The sequence below is a fragment of the Talpa occidentalis genome, unplaced genomic scaffold, assembly GCF_014898055.3.
Source record: "Talpa occidentalis isolate TD23 unplaced genomic scaffold, MPIMG_talOcc4v2.1 talOcc4.52, whole genome shotgun sequence".
Lineage (NCBI taxonomy): Eukaryota > Metazoa > Chordata > Mammalia > Eulipotyphla > Talpidae > Talpa > Talpa occidentalis.
This window is the reverse complement of record NW_023604884.1, coordinates 1-9116: the sequence shown is the minus strand read 5'-3', so window position 1 is coordinate 9116 and position 9116 is coordinate 1. Positions and strand designations below refer to the sequence as shown.

The 9116-nt window shown below is 50.2% G+C and overlaps 1 pseudogene; it reads right to left on the bottom strand.

Annotated features, from left to right (window-relative positions):
• Positions 1-2040: 2040 nt before the first annotated feature.
• Positions 2041-2911, bottom strand: LOC119260103 (glyceraldehyde-3-phosphate dehydrogenase-like; annotated as a pseudogene).
• Positions 2912-9116: the final 6205 nt, after the last annotated feature.

The window sequence follows — 9116 nt, the reverse complement described above, 5'->3', positions numbered from 1 at the left end:
GCGCACTTCAGGCTGGAGAAACTGCATGAGCAAAAGCTGGAGGGTGATCACAGTGGGAGAGAAGGTAGAAGAGGGTGATGGGGAAACCCAATTGGAGGGATGGAAGAGACACCCCCTTTAAATTTCCTTGTTTTGAACCTGTTCTGGAGCTCAGCAGCAGGCTTCCAGGAAATATTCTGGCTACATTTGAACGCCTACGAAGGCAGGGAGCTCATTCTCTCCTTGATTTTCCCTTTTATCTTAGAGCATTTTTTGAAAAAAAAAAAAAAATTTCTTTCTTCAACTAAGTGGATGCTGATTCTTTTGAGGTGCCTATGACCTCTCAAGCTGCTTGCTTCCTTGGTGCTGCATTGCTGAGGGCTTGAGAGCCAGGCCAAGTTTGGCCTTTATTCTGCCTGCCGAGGAAGCCCTGGGAGGCCTCCCAGGAGGAGGCTGTGAAGAGGCAGAGTCTGCTCAGGAAGATGACTCCACTGCCTGAGCCGGGGCAGGAGTCTTAGACACCTGTCTCTCTGCACTAATGTGGGAAGCAGAGGGCCGGTGACTACCATTCTCAGACAAACAGGTTAAGGCCAGTGGCCTTAGGTTTGGCCTGAGAGGAGACCCGTGTGAAAGTTTATACCTTAGGGTCATCCCAAGTCTGGGTATCATGGAAGCGGATGCCTTCCCAACCCCACTGCCCCTCTGGAGTCTGTTTTTCTATACAACCAGAGATGGCAGGCAGATGCAGGAACCTAGGGTCTTGGGGTGAAGGGAGTCTTCAGCTCTTCTCTAGACCTGATGGAGAGAGGCAGCTGGAGGGCTGCAGTAGATGGCCATGGTGGGGACTGGCGCTCAGTGGGAGAGACAGTCAGCCCTCCACCCTGAGATCGGGGCTTCACCCACCCCAGGATCCCTTCTGACCTTTGCATTCTCCAAAAAAAAAGTCAAGGTGATGACAAGACACATCTATCGCATCTCAGCCATCATTGCAGTTGAAAGATGGGCCCGGAGCAGGTGGACTGCTTCAATTATGATGGATGAGGACGGTGACAGCTCTCGGGAGAGCTGCGGGAACCTGGCAAGTGTTCATTCAGCTATGACTCCTCTGGTAGCAATTTGACAAGATCAGAGCACTTTATGGAAGTGGAAAGTTTGGGGACCTCGGGGTTTGCTCGACCCAGGGACTCTGTCTGCTGAAGCCCTCTGCCAGCAATGCAGGAGGGTGAGGTCACCAGTGCTGGCAGCTCTCCTAGGAGGGCCACTACAGGGGAGGCAGGAGCCACCCTGGGGAGTGGTTCTACCCCATGAGGCTTTCTGACTCAGGCCCCATGCTCCAGGCCTGAGACTCGCCTGCTTCATTTCTCCCTTCCAAAGCTCTGAGAAAGGCCCCCAGCCACTGATGAGGGGACACCAACACATCTCCTCCAAGTCAGATGCTGTGTGAGGTACTGGGAAACAGGGTGAAAAGAAATTAGATCCTATCCAGTGGTCCTGTCTCTGGATAAAGAAATAGGCAGGACCAGGCTGCCCTGTCTGTCATTGGTTCTGAGCTTTAGTTGGGTCATTTGTTTTTCTGGGTACGGTGTACTTTATTGATGGTTATAGCAAGGTAGGGTTCTCTAAGCCCTGCTCCTTCTTTAGGGATGGACACTGTCCAGGTCAGATTCTCAGTGTGTTGGATGAATCGGGGAGGAACTCCCCAGCAACTGAGGCCTCTCTCTTCCTCCTGTGCTCTCTCTGGGGCTGTGGTCTGGGGTTCTTATTCCTTGGAGGCCATAAGGTCCACTTTAGGGATGGACACTGTCCAGGTCAGATTCTCAGTGTGTTGGATGAATAGGGGAGGAACTCCCCAGCAGCTGAGGCCTCTCTCTTCCTCCTGTGCTCTCTCTGGGGCTGTGGTCTGGGGGTTCTTATTCCTTGGAGGCCATAAGGTCCACTTTAGGGATGGACACTGTCCAGGTCAGATTCTCAGTGTGTTGGATGAATAGGGGAGGAACTCCCCAGCAGCTGAGGCCTCTCTCTTCCTCCTGTGCTCTCTCTGGGGCTATGGTCTGGGGGTTCTTATTCCTTGGAGGCCATAAGGTCCACCACCACATGGCTGTTGCAAAACTCATTGTCATATGAGGAAATGAGCTTGTTAGAGTGGTTATTGAGGGCAATGTCAGCCCCAACGTTGAAGGTGGAGGAGTAGATGTCACTGTCAAAGTCACTGGAGTCAGTGTAGCTCAGGATGTCCTTGAGGTGCCCTGGGATGCTTGTTTCACCACCTTCTTGATGTTATTGTATTTGGCAGCTTTCTGAGGGTGGCAGATCAGACCCATGACCAACATGTTAAGAGTGGGCATACTGAAGGCTAGGCCAGTGAGTTTCCTGTTTAGTTCAGTGATGATCTTGCCTACAGCCTTGGCGGTGCCATTAGAAGCAGATAGTATGTTCTGGATAGCCCCCTGGCCATCACATCATAGTTTCCCCAGGCGTTGTCCAGTCTTCTGGGTGACAGTGATGGCATGAACTAGGGCCACAAGTCCTTCCACAATGCCAAAGTTGTCGTGGGTGACCTTGGTCAGGGGGTCAAGAAGTTGGTGAAGGGGGCATTATTGACAATCTTGCAGAGTTGTCATACTTTCATGATTCATGCACATCACAAGCATGGGTCATCAGCAGAAGGAGCAGAGGTGATGACCCTTTGGTTCCACCCTTGAAGTGAACACTAGCCTTCTCCAAGTTTGTGAAGATACCAGTGGATTCCACAGCATATTAAGCACTAGAATAACTCCCATTTGATGTATCTCTAGAAGATAGAGATTGGCTTTTCCTTGATGATAAGCTTTTCATTCTCAGCCTTGACTATGCCTTTGAACTTTCCAAGGATGGAATTGTACTGGAACATGTAGATCAGGTAGCTGAGGTCAATGAGGGGGTCACTGATGGACTAGATAACATAAAATCAGTCCTGGTGAGCAAGTGTCCAGTAGAGTCCATTATTTTTCACCTTCACCATTGTGTCTCAGGGTACAGTTGTTTGCTGAATGTGCATGCTCAGAGTTCCTGAGTCATTTCTTTGGGGGCATGGTGGCTGGGAAGAAGGTAAGGTAACCCGCAGGAGCACTGGGTTTATCACAGGTGGTCAGTCAATACTAGCTTTCCTCCCTCACCAATTCTGTTGCCCTTTGGTGACTTTGCTTAGTCATTCAGCAAAACTGGAAGGAGCACCTCCTGTGTTCCAGGCCCTGGGCTTGGTCACCAGTAATAGATGTCCTGCAGATGAGGGCTCACAGCTTTATCTGCTTAGAGGATGTGGATGCAGTTGGACCAGACAGTCCCTGGGTCCTTGCTGCCCCTCAGTGGTTGCTGGGTAGAGGCATCCACTTTGCAGAAGGATGTCTGGCCCAGCTCTGCTTCAGCATTCTTGGACCCATGTGCCTTCTAGACATGGGCAGTCTTCTTGGCATAAGTTCTGCTCTGAAGCCAGCATTCAGGAGCCTCTTCACTGAGGAGGGTAGTCTTCCTAGATCTGGAAGGGGACCCCCAGTGGGGTCAACTCAGGTCAAAGGAGCACCAGTTCCTCAAATTCTTCAGGAACTACTCTCTTCATTGAGGGTGAGGTTGGGAGATAAACAGGTAAGTCTCAGCCCCTCCAGGAGTTTTGGGCTTTGGAGGGAGAACAGGCATCAGGCATTGAACCCTCTGCAGGAACTGGTAAGGAGACCTGATGAGACTCAGGTGAGACTCTGAGGAGGGGACTCTTTATGTTGGTAGGGAGATCAGGGAGATGAGGGAGGGCCACAGACAAGGGGCATTTTATCTCCACTTAGAGGGATGCCCCCAGAGAATGCTGAGGGAGCACTGTAACTGGAGCAAAGCCTCCTGGGCAAGACCCCTCCTCTGGGCCTCAGTATTCCCATCTGCTAAGTGACGGGGTGCCTCAGGGAATTTGAAGACCCTCCTAGCATCGTACTGGCAAGTTCAGGACATCACTTCCCCTCAGAGTCAATGGCCGGGAAAAAAAGAAACTGTGGTTCTTACTTGGGACTTCCCTGTGTACCCCAGAAAGCTAACTGACTCCTGTGGATCTCTTGTCCCATGATGCCACCTCCACCCCCAGATGTAAGCCATAGATAGCCTTCCTCTCTTGCTTTATAATATGCTCTGTGGTTATACCCATGCAAGTATTGGATAAATACTTTTATGTTGTTTTGACTATAAACTATTGTCATTTGATTAGACAAGAGATTTTAATGGCAATGTCCAGAATATTGAAATCACTCACAAGCTGTGTGTCCTTGGTAAAATTATGTCTTCTCTGGGCCTTAATTTTCTCCTTTATAAAATGAAGGTGTCATTCCTACCTGGTCCCTACTCTGGGATTGTGTAATGTGCTGAGTCCTAGAAATAGCAGCTAAAGGAGGAGACCTGGTGAGGGAGGCATAGTGGGAGAGATGACTTTCATGGACCTGTTAGCCAGTGTCAAAGGGACTCTGGCCTGATCTTTCAGCCTCTTGTTGGGACACCTTGTGGGTGGGGATGGTTGTCAGTGTTTTGCTTCCTGGCCCATATGACCAGATGTGGACAGTGCTGGCTTCCCTCTCAGGCCACCTTCAGGAGAGACATGTTGAAGCTGCTCAATACAGAGGTCTCCAGATCTCAGAGGAGTTCATAGAATTAAGCCCACAAACTCACTTGGCTCCTTCTTCTCTTCTGGCCTGATCTCTGCCCTAACAATCCCTTCAGGGCAAATAAAAAAGACCTAAACCAGATGCTACAGACCAGGCCTGAGGGTCCTACCCCTTTATCTACCCCATCACTGTCCTCTCCATGTCTCCTAGTCTATGTGCCAAACCTATGTGCCTGTATCATGAGCAAAGGTAAGGAGCATGGACTTGGGGGGCCAGTTGACTCAAACTGATCCCAGGCTCTGCTCTGCCACTTTCCTCCTGGATGACTTCAGGTAAAGCATTTGATCTTTCTGAGTCTCAGTTTCTGAACTGCAGTGTTAGGATTGTAGTAGCGCTTATTCCATAGGAGGGTTGTGAGGAATAGTGAGATAACAAGAGTGATGTTGGAAGGCTCTTGGTGATGTTTCAGGGAAGTGCCCTGAGAAGTGCCCCTGTTGTTCTCAGGACTTCAGGTCACTGCACTACACCTCCTTGCTGGAGCATGTGACTGAGTGGATCTAATCATAGTCTCTCTTGGGATTTTATACACTAGCTGAAGGAAAGAAGGCCTCTTTTTGCTTAGCTGTAAAGTTATAAGATGTAACTTTGAAGGTGCTTGCAGACATGGTTATCATCTTGATGGAACACCTGGCCAATCAGAAAAATCCAACCTGAAGAGAAGCAGAGAAGTAGAGAGACAGTTCTGGCTGCCTTAGAACCCCTGGTTCCAGTAATCTCTGTGTCCTGCGTCATCCCTGTCATTCCTGAGCTTTGCTGTGTGAGTGATGTCCGTACATTTCCTTGCAACCAAAGGATCTCAACAAATATGAACAAACTTAGCACAGTGCCTGGCTTATAGCAAAGGTTCAATAAGAGGAAGCTCTCAGATTGACCCCAGTCAGGCTCTGTGTGGCTTGGCATGGAGACTGAATGTCCATCTCCACTTGTCTATGGCCACCTTGTCGTGAGCACTCGTGTATCCTCTCTGCCACTCTCGGGCTGCCTGTGTGAAGCATGAAGTAGTGGGTGGCTTGAGCCGGAGCCTGCCTGGCCCTGAAGGCAGCAGTGCCAGCCCATGTAAAACAGCACCACGGACAGTGGCAGCTCAGATGCAGCCTCCTGCCACAGGACACAGACACAATCAAGCTGCCGACATCCTTCTCCATGTCGGGGTCTGATAATGAACAAGTAATTTATGTCCAGGAGTCAGTGGAGCCTGTCGCAGGCTGGGGCTGAAATGTTACTACGAGGGATTCCTATGAAGGTCATTGCCCTGCTCTTGTCACTGTTAAGGGTTGTCTGCAAATGGTGTCCCCTTGGAGGTGTCCCCTGTTCTCCTGGCTTCTTTAGGGAGAGAAGGGTACACTTTTGAGCCCCATGCTTACTGTGATCCTGAATTTGGCAATTTCTGACCTCAGACTGCTGTGGTGAGAAGGGAGATCCAGAGTGAGCTGGTGTAGTGGATGTACAGTGTCTGTGAGTGGGGAGGGCAGGGATTGGGCATCCCTCTTTGGACCAAAACATGACTCTAAGGACCTTCTGCCTGAATTAATTTGGATCAAATGGCTGATAGGACAGGAATGGTGTTTTGGGGACAAAGTAATAGCATCTGTTTTGAAAATGTGGAAAGAGAAGGGATAAAGGAGAAGACTGGGCTGGTGAGCAGGGAAACCTCTCGAGTCTTCTCTTTTTTTTTTTTAAGAGTTATTTATTTATTTGTTTGTTTGTTTATTTGTTTATTTATACAAGCACTGGGCACAGTCAGAAGCGCGGGAGGGTGAGAGAACCCACCAGAGCCAGAGTGGGAGCAGAGCAGGCAGAAGGACCGAAGCACACTGCTGAGGGGAGCAGCGGGCGCTGCAAGAGAGGTCTGCGCGCCATGCGGGACCCTCCCCTGGTGGCCGGGGAGCAGCCGGGGATCGAACCGGCGCTGCAGAGGCCGCGGGCAGCCCCGCAACCCAGCGCTCAGCCGCTGCGCCACAGGGGAGGCCCTCTCAAGTCTTCTCATGGGCCTTAGTTTCCTTGTGTGGCAGTGGGCTGGAGAGCCTTCATCAATCTGAGAAGTAGGCAAAGCACTGGAGTCTTCACTGGACAATAGAGTGACTGATTCATCTTGGCTTGCCTGAGACTTTGTTGGTTTTACTCTGAAAGTTCCATATGCCAGGAATGAGGCTGGTTCGTCATCCTGCTGGGCAGAGGTTGCTGCCAGGTCACTCACTTCCTTTCAGGCTGACCTGGCCCTGGCAGATTGCTGGCCCTGGTTTGGCCCAAGGATGTGAAGGAAGCTGAGAGGTGTAGGCCAGGCTGACTGTTGAGGTGACATAGCATTGAGCCTGCTGGCTCTCCTGAGGGGGAGCAAGAGAAAGCCATGTGTGCTCAGGACCCTACTCTGCCAGGGGTCCTGACTGAGCCCTCCCCATCCCACCGTCCAGCCCTTGTTGAGAAGTGATCATCTTCATCTGAGGTGGGACATCAGCCTTCAACTGGCCTATCCCCTCTTCCAAACCAGTGCTATAAGCCTAAAACATGCCTTTCCCCTAAGCTTACAGTAGTTCCCTGGCACCCTAGAGACGGCAAGCTGGTGAAGACAGAACACAGATTTTGTAGTCCAAAACATTGGAACTCAAGTTGGGCTGTGTGACCTTGGGAAAGGCCATTTACTTCCCTGAGCTTCATTTATAAAATGAGAAGAAAAAAAAAAAAAACAGCCCTGTGAAGTTAAAGGAAGCAGTAAATGAAGAAAATAACATATGTGTAAAGTGCTCACACAATCCAATATCTGCTACATAGTAAGTGCGAAAGACATGCTGGCTGTTGCTGTGATGGCTCAGAACTTGCCCAAAGCGCCTAGCCTGCCATTCAGCAACCACCGGTCCCTCCTTGCCTTGCAGCTTGGATTTATGTTCACATCCCTTACACCGACCCTTCTGCTGCCCACTCTTGCTGTTCTCAGTGCGATCACTTCCTTTTCTGTCTACCTACTTATGTGGATTTTTTTCTCCTGCCTGAAACTCCCTTCCTTGTTGAAGCTCTACTCTCCCTACCACAACCCCATTCTACCTCCTCCAGGAAGCCTTCCTCATAGCCCCAAGGTGAAATGGAGCTTTGCTTCCTCCTCAGTCTCACTGCACTTTGCACTTGGCACTGGTCATGAAGTCAGAATTCATTATTATAGTGATTTGCACCCATTTCTGTCTTCCCCACTAGATTGTGGGGTGCTTGAGAGGAAGACTGGAGACCCGTGCACCTCTGTTGGCTGCAGAGCCCAGCACAGAGCTTGGCACAGATTCACCATTCCAATGGAAGTGTTCACTGTTCTAAGAGAGTGGCAGACCAGAGCTGTGGGAGGTCAGAGGAAAGAGAAATCAGTGGGCTGGGAGCGTGACATGCTTTGGAAGGGTGGCATGAGAATTCAGCCTTGAAGGAACCGGAAAGTTAAATGATAAAGAGAAACAGAGGAACAGATATCCAGGCAGAGAAAATGGTGTGGGCAAAGGTTTAGGTGAGTGTGTGTTTAGGGAATACAAGGGTCTTGCTGGGAAGAGTAGGTTTGCAGAGAAAGGCAGGCTGGACTCTTGCCAAGAAGGGTACTGCCCCTTGTTCTTGCCTGATGGAGAAAGCTCTCTGCCTGGGCCAAAGAGCCAGGTGCATCAGGAAGACGGGTGAGTAGAGTCATCAGGAAAAAAAAAACAAAACACAGGACATGCTTACAAACCTGAATCTCAGATAAACAATGAATACTTTTAAAAAGGTATAAGTATGTTCCAAGTAAGCGTGAGACATGCTTATACTAAAAAGTTATTTATTGTTTATGTGTAATTCAGACTTCACTGAAAATCTCGTGTTTCCATGTGCTACCTCTGGCAACCTGCATGTGAAGAATGCCGTGATGCTGCGGTGTCAGAGGCATCATTACCATTTTTGGACCATTGCTTCATGAGCAAAGACAGATCGAAGTGTGTGAATCCCCACAGCACCTAAATGCAGATAAACATGACGAACGGTAATGGCTCCGGAGGAGCCAACAGGAGGGTTTTCGGAGCAGGTGAGTGATGGGTGTGTTGGGAACGAGCGTCTGGGCTCTGCAGCTCAGGCCTCACCTGCCATCCCTGGAGAGTGAGGCTCCCGAGAGGGGCTATTCTGAAGGCGTGAGGCTCAGGGCTGGAGAAACAAGGCTAGAAGAGATGATGGGTTCCCAGGCGAGCCCACTTAATGTCCACTCTGTTAATTAGGGCCAGAGATTTAGCAATGCTATGTGAGAGGATGGTGTGGGGGTGGCCTGGAGAGAGTTTCTATTGGGATCCCTGTTTCTATGGTGATGGGAACTCTGTGCTCCTGCCTGGAAGGAAAGATGGCGGCGTCAGAAAACAGCTTCTTCCACCCAACCGGGTTCAGTGGTCTCCGGGCCATGGTCTCATGGGTCACAGAGGGGGGGATAGAGAGGGGTCTTGAGGATGTACACATTAATGGATAGAGTGACAA